Here is an 18,144-nt window from a genome sequence, read left to right on the forward strand (position 1 = left end):
GAGATGGTGGCGTACTTTGGAAGGGTTTTGAGGTGGGGTGGGGTGGGGTGGGGGGCTCAAAATAGCCGCTCATTGGCAACCCCCAACGGCTATATTAACGTTACTTAATTAAAAAATAAATTAATTAAAATCCGACCCTTTACCGAGCAGGCTCTAGACTGAATCGGGTTAATTAGTACCGGGTCTACCGAAAAAAAATCCACGGTATGCACCGGTAATGGGTTTCAGTACCCAACGAACTGGTACCGTAGCGGGACATACCTGGAACCGAACCATTCGAAGGTCCGGTACCGTTGCCAGCCTTACGTATCCCCAATAGATTGATTTAGATCTATCAGTCTGTCATTAGATCTAAGGGTTCAACCCTAGACAAACGATGAAAACTGTCAAGCTGGAGTACCATAGACACCAAAGAAAATAAACATTTTGCCTTCCATTTGAATTTAGTTCCAAATTACTCTTATTATGAGGGGACCAGCTTTTCTTACTCTAAATTCACTAACAACCAAATTTCAGAATATCTCATGGGGATCCAAACATACGAACTTTGAATCCAAAAAAAAAAAAAAAAAACATCATCAAACATGTTGGAGTATTAGTAGCGAAATTTAGATTTTTGAAGCATAGTAATAACTATTAGCAAGAATAATTTAGCAAAATGAAAACATAATTGATGCTTCCTTAAGGTAGTGCAAAATGTATTGCGGATAAGTAAAAGAGAACAAATAATGTACTACTTTTTTTTCTCCAACTCTCGCACCGCTACAATAGATGATCTAAAAATACTGAGGATAAATGGTAATTCGAGGGGATATAACAGGGTAACTTAAACAAATAACTGATAGTCTGAATTTCAAGTTCAGGTTTCCAACCTGAAACAAAAATCATGTCTCTTATCAGAAAAATTTAAATTTTCTACCCAGTGATGAATAGGATCTATAAGTATCAGGTTACTCTTGCTATGGAAAATAATAACTGGGAAAAGACATTGTGCGAGTGGATTTGGGGGGGGGGGAGGGCTATGAACCTGGTTCTTGGAATCAAAGCTTCAAAACACAGGGAATGTCAGACGTGACATCTTATACATAGCAAATCACACAGTGCTCCATTTTGCGAGAACTGACGCAAACACATAGTCCAATGGAAATGCAAGGGCAATAGAACATGTAAATGAATCCTTTGCCTGAGAGAATCCAGCAGGCAATGAAAAGAGAAAGTGGTCTAATCAAACCAATTCTATGCCTGCTTCTCTAACTGAATCAATAACTGCTTTGACCTTTCCATGGTATCTTTGTTCTCTCTTAAAGAAAACAGATATCGCAGGAACTCCCTTAGCCTGTAACCGCTCTCCCAACAACTTACCTATTTTTGCTGCAGCAGCAACATCTCTAGTATTTTCTTTTGGTTCTACCATGGCAAGCCTTAAGCCTTTCTCTTGTGTGCTTGCAGAAGCAGCCACTGTTGCTGTTGGTGTGTGAACTACTTAAGCATTTACTTGTTTGTGAAGTACATCCTCAGCACGTAAGGTTTGAGAAACTTCGTCACTCTGTCAGGTCTAACTGGTGGAGGAATCACCATTTCTGCTTGAGGAAGCAAAGATATATCAAAAAAAGTATCATCAAGGAGGTTAACTGAAATATGAAAAGATAACAGATAGAGCTCAACATTCAGGAAGTACTTCTCATCTGCGAGAAATGCAGTTTTAACAGACAGCGCGCTAAAGTTGAGTACAACGCAACCGTCTATATGATGGCTTCATAGAGTTAAGAGACAAATCAACCAAAAAAAGAAAAGAGTTAAGCAAGATTTACAACTTGACATTACGGACAAGCAAGAACCACCTAGTGTTCGGAGCCAAGTAATGAGGATTTGACCGTTAGAAGACAAAATAGTTGGTCAATCCACAGATCTACTCTTAGACGGTACCCATTTCCTCCAAAATTTTGATGCTCCTCTTATATATACATACATATATATATGTGTGTATATATATATATATATATCTATATCTATAATCTATAATCTATAATCTATAATTTATAATCTGTAATCTATATCTATATCTATCCATATCTATATCTATATCTATATCTATAATCTATCTATAATCTATAATCTATAATCTATAATATATTAAAAGTGTGAAACCGTGATTTGAATATCTATAATCTATCTATAATCTATAATCTATAATATATAATCTATAATATATTAAAAGTGTAAAACCGTGATTTGAACTTTTTACTCTTTTTTAGACAAAATTATCTTTTCACTATTTTCTTCCTTATAAAAGTGATTGAAACTTTTTGTCCTTCATTAAAAGACTCTTTTTTAGACAAAATTATTTTTCACTATTTTCTTCAATTTAATATTTAATTTTTTTTATTATATTAACTAGACTCCTAAATATATAGGATTCTAAAATACGTGGGAGGAGAATAAATTAATTCTTAAATTGAAAGTCCTAAAATATATGGTAAGAGATTCTAGATTTGTTCAATTCACTGTGTGTTCGATGTTCTCAATATGATCATGGAGAAGTTTTCTCCCGGACAATAGCAAGTGAAAAAAAAAGGTATGATCAACTTTGGTGCAAACTAGACTATGTTTACCCACTATTTTAATTCATATTTTTTAGTTTTGTGCAAGAGTTTTAGGGATTAGATCTCCCTTCTGCTATTATTTTTTTCATTAATCTTCAATAGACGTATTTGATATTTGTCATGCGAATAAAAGAACTGAAATTATTTTATTGTTCATCATAAATTTTTTTAATGATAATATTTTTTACAATTTCTTACTATTGAAGTTATCGTAGGATAAGGAGAAGATAAAGTGCACACAAATCTTATTCCTATCTCATGAAGATAAAGAGGTCATTTTTGAAAGATCCTGAATCAGGTAAAATTGAGTTTGTGTAGTTACATCTCAAAATTATTTATAATGATAGTAAACTTGGTGTCTTATTCCACTTATCCCTGAGATAGATCATACTCCCCAAAATCACAAAATTGACCAATGTAATAGAGAAGCTACAAGCATTTCCACAAAATTGCACGAAAATATTCTTATGTTTGAACATGCCTCACATTAAGTTTCAGAAGCTCAATATAAATCAAAATGGAAAAGAAGGTTTTCCAAACTAGCAATATGTATCTACACAATATGAATTTAGATCAGAAACCATATTTGAGAAAAGAAGTAAAATTGTTGAGTATATTGCGAAAGAGAGAGCCTGTCTGTGGCAATAGCTGAGCCCCTGCAAACATTCAAGAATATATACAGCAGCTAGAGGATTAGGTTTGTTTTGTTTTCTAAGCTTTAGTTTTACTGTATCGATGTAGAAGAGGTGAGCAAGCTACACAACTTTGGTCAATTTTTGTTAGTAACATTTACATGCACTTACCATTAAATATGTGGAAGAAAATTCACTTGATATGACTATTATTTTTATTAGATTCATGTATTTAGTGTTATGAATGTTATAAACTCTATTTGGGTGAGTAGATAGACGATGAAGGGGGTTCAATTGAAAAATTATAATATTTTCTTCGTAATTGTTACATTTCACTTTTTGAGAGTCGATTTGATTAGTTTTTATAACTATAGCAGGGGCGGTTCAAGCACTCCGATGGCCTAAGACGAAAATTAAAATGAGGCCTTAAATTTTTAAGAAAAATAAATATATATTTTTATGAAGTCTATAATTTAAATATTTTGAGATGCAAAGATGTTAATACTTTTTTAAAGTTGATTTATTCCAATAATTCTTTTTTCGCTAATATAACTAATGCATTTAATTTTTCTTAAGACAGTACTTTAAAATTTAAATACATCAAACTTCTTATAATTCTTTACTTTTATACAAGAAGTTTATTTTTCCTACTAATAGTACTTCATAATTTCTTTTACAAAAAAGCTTATAATCTATTATTATTTAAAAAAAAAATGAAGCCCCTTAAATTTAAGGGCCTAATGCGATTGTCTATTTTTTCAAGGGCAAAATTTAGATATAGCATATTTAAGAGCCTAATTATTAGTTTTATAGCAACAGTTTGATAATTACATTTTATAACAACTTATGTTTTGTATTTTTAAAAAATGTTGCTGGAAAAATACATGTACAAAAAAATTACTGCACTTAAGTAACTGAAATTAGTTGAGCTATATATGGTATAATTACCAATCAAGTAATTATGTAGATTCTTTTCCCATTTAAAACTCTTAAAAACGTGACTTCCGTTATAACTTGAGAATTCAAATTTCAGTTTTTCCCCATTAACAGCTGCACCTTTTCTTAGCAATTTGTTCGAAACTTACCCTGTTTTGCTGAATTAAAATGGACTGATTCTTCTTCAAAATCAACAGAAATTGCAAAATGATGCAGTAATTTGATTGAATCAAATTCAATTGTTGGTTCATCTGTTCCATTTGTTTGAATTCAACTGTCAGTTGAAAATACAACCATTACTACTGTTTAAGGTACATAATCATTTTTGTTATTCAGTTCATTTTTTTTTAACATTACTGATGTGCCTATCAAGTTTTGATTGTCGAACGTAATTTTTATGTGAAAAATTGAAAAACAAGTTCGAGTTAGATTCAAGGCAGCAGTAAAGTTGGAATTCAAGTATCCGTTACAAATTTCAGCTTTAAAGGTGTTTTAATGGAAAAAAATCAATATTTGAATAATGTTTTAAAGATCGTTTGTTGCTATTTTTATTGTGTTAACAGTAGAACAAATCGTAAACAACTTTTGAATTGAAGTTGATTCAATTTTTTTCTGAAATACTATATAAATGAATGATCGAATGTATCTGTTGATTTTGATGATATGGTATGAACTCATACAAAAGTATAAAATATCTGCCGCATATGTATTTTTTATTTACTTAATGTTAACACTGCATATGTATTTTTGCTCTGTTGTCGGAATTCTATAGTATAAATGTATATTTGAAAAGATATTTTACTTTAACAAAATATAGTGTAAATATATTTTTAAAATTCAGTTGCTGGCTATGTAACTTTGTTTGCACTTAAATCTGAAAAGTCCGTGTTATAACAAGTGACATTTGAAAAATATGTGTAAAACATATCAAATTACAAATTATGTATGTTTCAGATGTATTTTTTTGACATGCTTAATGTTAACACTGCATATGTATTTTTGATATGATTTATGTGAACATTGCATATGTATTTTTGTTTTGCTTTTTTGGAATTTTAGAATATAAGTGTATATGTGAAAATATATTTCGTACCTATTTTACTTCCGTTTGATGCAGTATTTTCTGTATTTGGTTGAAAACTTTTGCTTTGTTTGTATGTAACTTTAAACAAATATTGTATAAAATGTATTTTATAAATTGAGATGTTAGCTGGGTAACTTTGTCTGCACTTAAAGCTGTAAATAATGTGCTAAAATAAATGATATTTGACAAATATGTATATTTGTTTATTTATTGATTAAATCAAGTAGAAATGGGAAGCATACCAGTCCTTGTGAAGCACTCTAGCTGATGGACGTACGAAAAGAACTTCGAAGAATATGTCACTGATGCTATACTATTGAGCACATCAGCAACATTCGTTGACCTGCATGCTGTTTTGGCATCTCACTTAAGTGTGGATTTAACCAGAAAATGTATTTTAGTGGAATATTAAATCACTGCTAATGCAGTGCAGATAAAAATATATAACAATATGGGTTTGAAGGTGTTTATATTGTAGAAAAAGCTTATACAAACATGAATTATCTTTCTTTATATGTAAGCATTTTGGATAAAGTTGTAGGGAACAACTTGGAAAGTTTATCTATATGTATTGCTGAAAGAGATATCAATTGTAACAACTTTCAAACAGTGATAAATACAACAAATGAAGGAGCTTTGGTGGTTTGTGAAGATACACAAGCATTAGAATTTTTTTGAGATGGATACTATTGAGGTTATTATCTCAGACCCACATCACAAGCATGTTGAGGACAATCAGGTTTACTTGAAAAAAAAATTTTAAGTCAGTCATGAAGGACTATGCAATTAGGGAAAAGTTTCAAACGCGCAGTAAAAGGTCTAGTAAGAAAACGTACGTACATTCTATATCACTATGATTTTGTTAAATATTACTTTGAATATGTATTTTGAATATATTTAATCATGTTTGATGTAGTTATACATTGTTTTGCAAATCAAGAAACTGCGAGTTCTTAATGTGTGCATCAGGCATGAGAGACACTGGAATGTTTAGAATTAGAAGATTCATACCTGAACATACTTGCCCAGTGAAGGATAAGATCTATCCAGAGGTTCATGCAACTAGTATGTTGATAGTTGGTATGGTTAAACAGAAATTCAAAAACCACAAATGAAAATACAGCGCGATGAAAATAAAAAATGACATGAAGGAAGATTTTGGTATGGATTTGACATACACTTTATGTTGGAGGGCCAAGGAAAGAGCGTTAGAAGAGTTGAGGGGTAAGCCATCAGCATCTTATGGGAAACTGCCATCATTCTTATATGTGCTGAATACTACTTATCCGGAGTCACATATAAGAATGAAGAAGACAGATGATAATGCGTTCTTGTATGTATTTATCGCTCTACATGCATTCATTAAAGGATTCGATCATTGTAGACCAGTCGTAGTTGTTGATGCTAGTTATCTGAGAGGAATGTATACTGGGCATTTGTAACAGCATGTACAACGGACAGAGCAGGTTAGTATCATTTAATAATAATTACATTGTATAACTGGTTGTATTTTTTTGTATTTTTGCTGTTGACTTGAAAAATAAATATATCCAATTCATATATACATATTTGTATGTAATTACTTATATTTCAAAGTTTTCGGAATGAAACATGTAAAATTGATTATGTTTGATAGTTAGGTGCAAGTATATTTTATTATATGTAATTGATACCATTTTTGATAGATAAAATATACATTTTAATTGACCTATATTTGTAATAAATACATATGCAGTTCCTAACTGTATTTAAATTGGCCTGCGCAGATTTTTTTATATGTGTAGTTTATTTTTTTTTTTTTGGCATATGGTGTGCTTGATTCTGAAAATGATGAATTATGTATACAGGTCATATATTTCCTTTGGCATATGGTGTGCTTGATTCTGAAAATGATGCATCTTTAACGTGGTTCTTCGAGAATCTAAAGGAAGCGTATGGGGTTAGACAAAATATTTGTGTTGTGTCTGATAGGAATCCAAGCATCATAAAGGCTGTTAGTGATGTGTACGAAGATGTTCCACATTAGTCATGTATATGGCATCTATGGGGTAATGTGAAAAAACTTTACAGAAAGTCACACGATGCATTATCGGAGATCTTTTACACAATGGCCAAATCATATTCAAAGTCACAATTTCATATGTTAATGAAAAAAGTTGAGGCTGCTGATATGAGGGTGAAGAAATATTTGAAATTGGCGGATTACGAAAAGTGGGCTAGGTCGTATGCAACAGTTCACCAAGGATGGACTTTAACTTAAAATATTATGGAGTCAATAAATAGAGTGCTTGTATCAGCTAGAGAACTGTCAATTTATGACTTTCTTGAGGAAGTTTGAATACTGTTTGCAAAATGGAATTGTGCAAATAGGCAGGAGGCTTCATATACATTCACAACACTCATTGGAAAGTTTAATGACATAATCAGTGAGAACGAGGCTTTGTGTACCCATATGGCGGTATGACATTATTTGGCTGCTCTGTACAAAAGTGCTCTGCATATGTATTTTTGTTGCATAAGTTTTTTTTTCAAAAATGCTAGTGTGCTTACAACATATCATGAAATATGGAATTCATCTTTTTGTATCAGTGCATTTAATTTTTTATTTTTATTTCAGGTTGTACCGGCCATAGAATATATGTATACGGTACACGACAAAAAAAAGCACTTCATTGTTTGCATCAAGGAAAAAAAGTGCTCATGTAATGCTTTTCAAATAGATGAGATACCATGTGCACATGCTTGTGCGGTGTTGGAGAAATTTTTTTTTGAAAAGGGGTCATACTGTTCTGATTTGCTTAAACCAAAAACTATTTTTAAGACATATGATGTTCCAATCTACCCGTTGCCACACAACGATGACTGAATAATTCCAGAGAATATACGCGATGAAATAGTACTGCCTCCAAAATTCAAAAGACCTCTAGGAAGACCTGCAAAGAAGGATCCTGGCAAATCAGGTCGGGATATGTTTGGAAAGAAGAATATCAACTCATGCGGTGGTTGTGGGGCTAAGGGTCACAATAGGCATTCTTGTAGGAAATATCACAAATGATACATTTCTTTTTCTATATTATTTCTTGAAACATTTTTTTTCATTTTTTATAATGATGAACTAATTCAGTTTAGTTAATGCATTTATGAATCATTTGACAATTGAAGACAGTAATATTTGAATAATGGAGCTATATATGTTTCAAAAGCTGTACATTACACATGTATTTTCTAGCATCAGTTCATATGTATTTTGACATAGTAAATATATTTTAGGTTAAAGGTGTTAACTTTGATTAACCAAACAAGTATATGATTCCTAATTGTTCAAGTGTTTAAATATATGTGACATATTTGCAAATATATGTTTGAATTGCATAATGTTATTACTGCATATGTATTTAAATTGTAAAAATACATTTGATGTATAATCCATATGTATTTTTAATAAAAATATCATCAGTGCATATGTATTTTGTAACTAAAATCAAATCTATAACTTCATATGTATTTTCTTGGCAAATATTTTTAATGTATAGTCCATATGTATTTTGTAGCTAATATCAACACTGTATATTTATTTTGTAAATAACTACGATAATTTTTCAAATTTTACTTTAATTTAAATCCTAATTTATAGGAATACATCCTCAAAATTCATATAAGGTATGTTGCAGTTGTATTTTTGTAATGTTTGATTCTAACATTTCATATGTATTTTTATGCAGAAAAACAATTGATTTATACAACATATGTATTTTTCTGCATAATATGAAAACTACATATGTACTTTTTTAACTAAATCTCAAAGTAAAAGGTAGAACTCCGTAAATCTCACACTACATGTTATATTTAACAATATAGGAAGGTGGTGAAAAACTTTAAAGAACAACAACAACATAGTAAAATACATATTATGAATGTTCCATATGTATTTTTGCAATATTTGATTTTAACACTGCATATGTATTTTTAGGTTAAATAAAATTGATTTATACGACATATATATTTTTAAACATAATATAAAAACTACGTAAGTTTTTTTTAACAATATCTCATAGTAAATGGTAGAACTCCATGAAATAGAACCAATTCAAAACATAAAAAGTAGTCTGTACAATCAAAACCTACATCCATAAACTAGTTTCTAAAATACAAAAAGTCAAAAATCCATCAACCATCATACATCAACAACTTCAGTGACACTAGTTATTCTATTTTGCCTTGCAAGCCTCAATGGTGCTTCGACATCACTAATGACATTTGCTTCTTGTTTTCGGATCCCATAGTCACACAAAAGTGCAGCATATCTTGTACGGAGTGCGTTGGGGTCAAACTCAGTCGCAATAACTTTGTGACCATAAGAAAAAGTTTCATTTTTCAGGAGGGTCCTGAACATAAAGTAAAATTCTATTTTTCAGAAGGGTCCTGAACAGAAAGTAAAGTCCCATTTTTCAGGAGGGTCCTGAACAGAAAGTAAAATCCCATTTTTCAGGAGGGTCCTGAACATAAAGTAAAATCTCATTTTTCAGGAAGGTCCTGAACAGAAAGTAAATTCCCATTTTTTAGGAGAGTCCTGAACGTGAAGTAAATTCTCATTTTCCAAGAGGGTCCTAAACTAAAAGTAAAATCTCATTTTTCAAGAGGATCCTGAATATAAAGTAATTTGGTGAAGATGATGGACATTTTTGTGGAGCTTGCACATGCCATTGCAGGTAAGAAGGGGTTTGTTCATATGGTTGTCCACTATATACTGGGTAAGGAGGGGGTAAAATGGTATATGGTGGGTTTTTCGGAGGGTAGTAATGGTGGGGAGGAATATATAGAGCTTGGAAATAGGCTTGGGCTATGGATTGGGGATAGGGGCGAGGCGGTCTTTTGGGATAGGAATGGGGTCCAACAACAATGGTTGCCACGTCCTCTTTCTTCTTTTAATATCTGAATGCACCAGATCCACCTTGAATACTTGTGTGGTGGCTTTCAACGCGGAAAAACTCACTATTCGGCCGGTTTTGATTCCGTCCTCTATTATCTGTTCCATTTGGAAGACTTCAATAATAAACTTTCCCATTGCTGGAAGTAAATGTTGAAAATAGGTCTCATCCTGTGCCTGAATGAAGACCTCTACTAGATCACTTTCCTTAATTGGAGGCTTTACCCTGGCGGCCTGTTCACGCCACCTAATTGCATATTCCCTAAGGCCTTTAGTTCTTTTCTTCTTCATGTTGACTAAGGATTTTTTTGTCCGAAATCAGGTTGACGTTATACTAAAATTATTGCATAAACTCAGAAGCTAAGTCATCCCAACTATTCCACTTGTCGATATCTTGATCGACAAACCATTCTGAAGCCAGATCAGAAAGACTCTCGCCAAAGAAAGCCATGAGAAACTATTTTCTTCCCCATGCAGCCCTCAATTGGATGCAATAACATCTCAAGTGTGCCACGGGATCACCGTGCCTAGCATACTTCTCGAACTTGGGCATTTTAAAACTGAGGGAAAGGTTGACGTCTGGGAACATGCAAAGATCTTTATAGGAAACACTCTTATAAACTCCGATTCCATGCAAATTCCTCATAGCCTATTCCAAACTTTTCAATTTCTACGCTGACTTTCTGTTCCTCTGTTGCGACGAGTTTCTCTGTATCAAATGGAAATGTAGGAGGCTGAGTGTACCCATAGGTTCATTCATTCTCAAAGTAGGCTCCAGGGCATAATACTGACTATCTGTAACCTTTAATACCGGCTCACTGGAAGACCGAGAAAGCCCCATTATCTGACACATAACATAGAACACCGGTGTGATCGGTGGTACCGGCTGAGCAGCGGGTCTTGGTTGGGGAGCTGCCAAGGGCACACTGAAGTGCCAGGATAATAATGTCGCGGAGTGAATCCTAGTGCGTGCTCAGGTGATTCAGTAGGAGCAGAGAATTGCGCCTGAGAGAGCGGTGAGCAATTAAAGATATTCCCAAGACCTTCAGGGAGTGAAGGAGGAGGCATGCCACTAGCCCATGCTCGGTGCAAATCTATTAATTGTTGCCTGAGCCTTACTACCTCATCATTGCGTTCTGAACTTTCTTCCCAAGGATCCTGATCTGGGTCAATGAGCGAATTTTCAATCTCCCTGCTAGCCATTGCGAGCTTTGCTTTTTGATCTAGTAAAGTACGGGTGACTAGCCAGAGTGTTGCAAACCTACTACTGTTATCTAAAAGAATATGCTCATCAAAGACAACACTCATTAGGATTAGGCCATGCAACAAGCATGGGAATCACATTGGTAAAATTGTCCTAAATTCAATGTTCATTTCTACAAGCCTTTGAGGGTAGCAAGGTCATTTTAACATCATCTCGATTTCTATCTACATTCATTTGCTTCTTTCCTCCAAACACACCTCTTTTCTTCGCCCTTATTTTCCTCTTTTTTTTTGTATCAGTCTCTGTTTTTCCCTTTCTAATCTCATCATCCTTTCTTTCTTTTATTCTCTCGCAGTTTACCTTTATTTTATCATTCTTTATGGCTTTTTCTTTTCTTTAAAAGAGGAAAAATAATTAAAAACAAATGAAACAAAATGATTAGATCGAACCCAAAAGTAGGTTGCCTACGTATCATGTTGTACATGAATTAGATCTTGCATAGTTCGGGATGCATATGCATAAACATCACATGATTGAAGAAGTTTTTTTTTTCACAAAAAATGAAAACAAACAAACGAAAGAAAAAGGTAACATCAAAACATTTCGACGAAAGAAACAATAAAACATACAATGAAATTAAGACAACCTCGATACTAATCAGCAAATACAAAACAACATTCTAGACCCCTAAGACGACATACGTGAAATTACTAATAAAGACCATAATATCAAAATAACTTGACTCCGACTTAACACAAACACCACCCTACAATGACAGAAACATAAAAGACTCAAACTAAATAAAGATAAGAAATGCTCTTTCAAACTGGTGCTTTGTGTGACGTCCCTGGGTGAGATAAACCCGTCTGTGAAGTCTCCACTTTTCCACTCAGACTTTGCAACATATCCTGCAACGAAGACTTGACACTCGGGAACAAACTTCTCGCCTGTATCCCTGCCTCTTGGAGATTACACCCGAAAAGGTTTTTTTGACACCCATCCATAGTTATGATCAAACGTGATAGCTGAACTCTTAAAAACTCCACCTTGGCACCCGGATCTTCCTGCTCATCGTCCTCTACCATGATTGCTTCCCGTATTCGCCCTCTAAGTTGGGCTGGTAAGGGTCTACTAATGCCACGGGGTAGAGATTGTAGCCATATTTCATAGTTTAGAGTGCACCCTAGATTTTCCTCAAGAGTATCGACACCTAGCTTTATCGCGTTATTCCAAAATTTCTCATATTTGCTTTCCCCCACGACTTGGTCTTTAAAGTACTCTATATCTTTTAGAAGGTCCATTATTGGGGGGACGTCTTGCATCCTACCCAAATGACGTATCACCCTTCTTGGACTGTAAGGCCTAGTGCAGTTAAGTCCTATCAAAACCAGAAAGAGTTGCATTTGAGATCCAATCAAGATTTTCTTAGGATGAAACCACATATAGGACCAAAGGATATTGTCCGGAGTTCTTGATTCGAGAAATACGATCCAGGAATTGACTCCCATAGGAAAAAAAAATTTATCAAAACGCATTCTCTCTTGCATGGCTTGCACTCAATCATTCAGACAACGGTCGATCATATATTCTTTAATCAAAGAAGGCATAAGCAAATGCTCCATCATCCACAACTGTAATATCAGATTACTCCCCTCAAAAAATCGTACCCCTCCTTTTACTTCAGTTAAAGCCTTATTTATTTCTGTTAAGATCATTGGAACAATGGTGACCTCATCTTTTTTCTTGAATTAAGCTATCACCATTGATTATAGACGAGTATTTTGATACATCTCTCATCTAACGGGAATACTAAGATGCCCAACAAAGCCAGACAGATAACCTCAAGACGACGTCGTTCCCAGTTTTTTTGGTAGTACAGAATTCATCCCAAAAGCAGTCGAAACCCTCTAAGGACCCAAATCTAGCAACCAAATAGTCCAAAGAAATCCAAGATTGTTTGAGATATCTCAGATGCTTGTTATCTTTCAATCCACAGAGTCGAAGAAATCTCTTACGAGTATGATTAACGGCTAAAATCATTTGCTGACCCATATAAGTCAATTGAAACAAACGAGATATTTCTGCCAGGGTAGGAGTCAATTCACAACTTCTGAACCTAAACACCAAATTGTTTAGATCCCAAAAAGTCAACGAAGCTTCTATTAGATCCGGACGGGGCGTGAGATCCATGAGTGCTACAAGATTGCCTAATAATTTCCTCACTTCGTGCTTTTCAGAGTATTTGAACGTGCCCCACCACTTGATCAACTTTTTTGGGTACCTTGACAACCATAAGGACTCTAGACTTTGTAGACAGATCCATCCTATAATAACAGATAAGACGTTATCTCACAAATTTGATAAGAGAAAAAGGTTTCCAACCATTGGAAATTTGATGCGGATATACGTCGATGGGACAGACCGCTTCATGACTCCAATTCGGCGAACAGTAACACTGAACAAAATCAGCCTACTTGGCTAACAACTCTAGATTATGGGGTGAAAGGCCTAGGCTAAGACTAAGAAAAAGGCCAAAATAAAGATTACCGAACCCACCTAGGGTTGCCTACGTATCCCGCCCTAAGGGACGAGAATCAGGCATGCGTAGTTCATTCAGATTTGATAATTAATGATTAAATAACAGATGACACCCTGACTTGAGACACGACCAAAGACACATGATGAACAACATAACAAAATCTTTTTTTTTTTTTGAGTTTTCAATTTGACACTTTACATAAAAAATGACACCAACAACTATGAAATAAAAAAAAATCTTTTTAGTATTTTCGTTATATGAAATGTACAAAACTTCTACCACCTTTTTTTGAATATTTCTTTTATAAAAATCCCCTAAAAAAAATCTTTTTGGAGTTTTTGAACTGTGAATGCTTGCTAAAGGAAACAAAAGAAAAATCTTTTGATTTTTTTTTTTGAAAAATGAGTGCAAAAAGTAAAAAAAAAAATCCCTTTTTTTTGAATTGTGAAAAACAAAACCCATAAAGAACCTAAAAACTATGAAACTCTTCTTTAATTCACCTTTTTTCTTTTTTTTTTTCCAAGCACACCTTACTTCTAACATATGCTTTCCCCGAATCAGTCCGTCAAATGACCACATTACCCAGAAAGATGCAACATTTAGCACATGGGAATGCTTTAAAGGTGAGTCTCCAACAAAGAACTATGTGGGCCCCGCTAGGTTTCAATATGATGCACATAAGAATGACCTAAAGGCTGACCTACATTGTGGTTTACTAACAAGGCCGTTTGGGGGAGCATATGGTCGATAGTGGCTACTTTGCTTTCCACCTACTCCATACATCCAATGGATCCTCCCCCTAAAATAAGGGTAAATTAACTAGAGTTCGTGCGCATGACATGCACTCCGGGACTTGTTGCAAAAAGAATTGACTCGGGTTATGTAAATAATGTCAGATATAAAGCGGTAACACGTAAAGAAAAACTATAAACAAAGAGCACAAAAACGCACAACAGTGATAACAATAACACAAACAATAATCAGAAACAATGTTTATACACCCATAATGCCAAACAAAGCCAATACGACTCCAAAAATAAGCCCGAATTCTGAAAAGGTCCCTAGCAGAGTCGCCAGAGCTGTCACACCCCTTTTTTCACTCCAAAAAGATATTGTTTTTAAGTTCAAAAGGGTTTTTATTATCAAAGTAACAAAAGTAAAATTTTGTTTTGAAAAAAGATTATTTACATTTTTTATTCAGAGTCGCCACTTGACATAATTCGGTGTGCCAAGTCACCTTTGAAAGATCCTTTTCAAAATGATTTGACTCTTTAAACTGGTTTGCGAACAAAGATTCTGGCTAAGGAATTCTGTTGACTGAGGGAAAGGTGTTAGGCATCCCTCGATCCCGTGGTTCAACCACGGTTGCTTGATGGGGCGTATCGGCTAATTTGACACTCTAGATGTACAAACCACACAAAAAACACGTAAAACAATCAAACGAACAAACAAAACAAAACGAATCAAAAATATAGTGTCCAGTCCGAGTTATACAGTCCCGAAATAAAAAAATACGAAAATATAAATCCTATTCTAAACTAATCCTAGACTAAGCTCTAATGCCTCACCCGATGCCTCAGTCCTTCATCACGAACGTCCTCCAAGTACAAAATACTTCAAGGCATTCCCCGGATAAAATAATACAAGTACTTCAGGGCATTCCCCGGTAAAATGAATACATGTTTTCAATGCGAGAAAACCAAACCATTCAACAAAATTTCAAACATTCAACAAAACCACAAATTCTAAACTTTGCCTACCCAACCTACGTTTGCCTACCCCACTCGACCTATCATGATACTATTATGTTCAACGACCCCAATGAATCAAAATAACTAATACTTTCTTTCTATCAATTTTCAATTTCCACCCCCAATAGCCAACTTTAATCCTCAATCATTGATTAACCAATTCTTAGACTATCAATTCGACTTTTATAATTCAAAACTAACAACAGCCATTATTCATGATTCAAACATCATAAAACCAACCAAAACAAGATCCACACATTATCAATTCACCCAGCAAGATATCAAAATTAGAATTACTCGAGAAAGGGATGAGAAATGGACCTTAATATCGCTTTCGAACTCAAATATTATTCGAATGAGATGGAGTCCGCATCGAAACCTCAAATCAAAAACCTCAGCACGAACCCAAATCAACAACTTCGATCTCGAACTTGACTCTACTCGGACTCGATTGTGGGTTTATTGATTTGGACTTCGACTTTGCTATTTTCGATGAGATTCAAACTCGTCGGAGCACCGGCAAATCCTAGCAGTCAGCAAAGATGATATTTTCGGCGATATGTCATCGGAGAACTAGAGACGAAGAGGATTCATGGATTTTTGGGTCTACAGGTGGTCGGATTTGATAAGGGAACGCCGATTCCGGCGAGAAATTTTACCAAAAAACCCAAAGACCAGCCAACCTTTACCGTCGTGTTCCCTCTCTCTCTTGTTTTCTCTACCTCTCTCCCTCACATCTTTTCTCTCTTCTCACTATCTCTTAATTGCCCAATCTCTCCCTCTCGACCAGATGAGTGTGTGTATCCCATGCTCTGTATGTGTGTTTCAGATGAGCTGTGTATGTGTCAATATGTGTAAGTGTATGTGTATTTATGGCGTTTTGGAGCTTTCCCAGAAAAGAAGGAAGACGACAATGGTCCTCTCCTCTCTTCCCGTTTTCTTATTCTCCCCCCTTTCTATTTCTGTCTCTACCTAAAAAATGGAAAAATAGGGCCTTTTGTGTTTGGTCAGTGTATGCGTATGGAGGATCTGTGTGGAAGAAGAGGAAAGTTGAGTCCCTCCCCCTTTTCTTTCACTGGTTTTTCACTTTTCTCTGGACTCTCATTGCAGTGTGTATATTGTGAAGGTTGGTGAAGAATTCCTCCTCCCAAAAATGAAAAAGGAAAATGTGATAAAAATGGGGTGGGGTATGGGGTGCGCGTGAGTAGAGGTGAGGAGGTGTACGTGAGTAGGGGTGAGGGGGTATGGGGGTGGTGATGTGTTGTCAATTTTAATTGGAGGGGTTGTTAGGATATGATTAAAACAAGGTAAAATTTGTTAAGGGTTGTTATTTTTTGTCATTTTATAGAGGGATAATTACATGTTTGAGGGTACACGATAGCATAAGGTAAATAGGCGAAAATATCTTTCGGAGGGACAAAATTACGTGTCTACAATTAAGACTACCAATAATTCAATTATACAACTTATAATCCAAATTTAGAAGGAATTTTTAGGTATTCTTCCTAATTAAAAGTTGTGGTCCTTCATGTATGTGCTATTCTCTTCGTCCTAAATTATGTGATGATGTTCGAATTTCGAGAGTCAAGACAAATTATTTTTTAATCACAATTTATTCATTTGTCATTTTAAATTATTAATTATTCTAACCTATATTATTTTAAACGTAGTATTCAAGTGTGTAAATTTCATATTCGAAGACTAAATGATTATATATATGTTTAAATCTAGTGTCAAAATTAAGAGTAATATTAAAGTGGGTTAAGGTGATAGGTTAGGTGTGGGTGAATTCTTCTTAATGGATCAAAACTTTAAAAAAAAAAATTTAAAATGACGTGGGCCTCTAATAAGAGGCCACGTGGCAAAACAACTTTTTTTAAAACTACCATTAAAAAGTAATGGCATGGATGGACCGGTTTTATAACGGCGATAGCATGAATGAGCCCAACTTTTAACAGATGACATAAATAAGTCATTTCTGATAGTTCAGTGGCATATTTGAGCCTTTTCTCCAAAATAAAAACATTGAGACAAGTGTGCATACTGCACTTGATTCATATTCAACGAGTGATTATATCGCCTACCATACATTAATATCTCGGCTTCTCAACCTCTTCCTATAACAACATTGCACGACACCTTAAGCCCAACATCCTTCGGATCCCTAATTTTACCATAAGAATCAGCCACTGTAACCAAATATCCACCACATTGGCCACACTAAACTTGTAATTTTCTCCTAGATTCCGTTGATTTTCTCTTATGTCATCTAAAGGAAGTTTTTCAAGTGCAAAGCAAGTTACAAGCTGAAGAAGAACAAGTAAAGATTACTATTCTTATTTTACTAAAGAGGTCCCTTCTGAAAGTTCATCAATGGAAAAGGAAATGTATTCACAAACACTTAATTTAGGGTATTAGTATAATAGCAACCTAGCGCGGTCCTACAAGCGGGGATAGAGTAGGAGGTA

At 34.4% G+C, this 18,144-nt stretch overlaps 1 long non-coding RNA gene and 1 pseudogene across 1 annotated transcript; both read right to left on the minus strand.

Moving 5' to 3' along the window:
- Positions 1-797: 797 nt before the first annotated feature.
- On the minus strand, positions 798-1,798 carry LOC107871047 (annotated as a pseudogene).
- A 7,511-nt stretch (positions 1,799-9,309) lies between these two features.
- On the minus strand, positions 9,310-17,103 carry LOC124898961. Its single transcript, XR_007056108.1, has 2 exons — positions 15,998-17,103; positions 9,310-9,640 (listed from the first exon to the last, which is right to left on the minus strand). It is a non-coding gene; the product is annotated as an uncharacterized LOC124898961 (long non-coding RNA).
- Between the last annotated feature and the right edge of the window lie 1,041 nt (positions 17,104-18,144).

The sequence above is a fragment of the Capsicum annuum genome, chromosome 5 (assembly GCF_002878395.1).
Source record: "Capsicum annuum cultivar UCD-10X-F1 chromosome 5, UCD10Xv1.1, whole genome shotgun sequence".
Taxonomy (NCBI): Eukaryota; Viridiplantae; Streptophyta; class Magnoliopsida; order Solanales; family Solanaceae; genus Capsicum; species Capsicum annuum.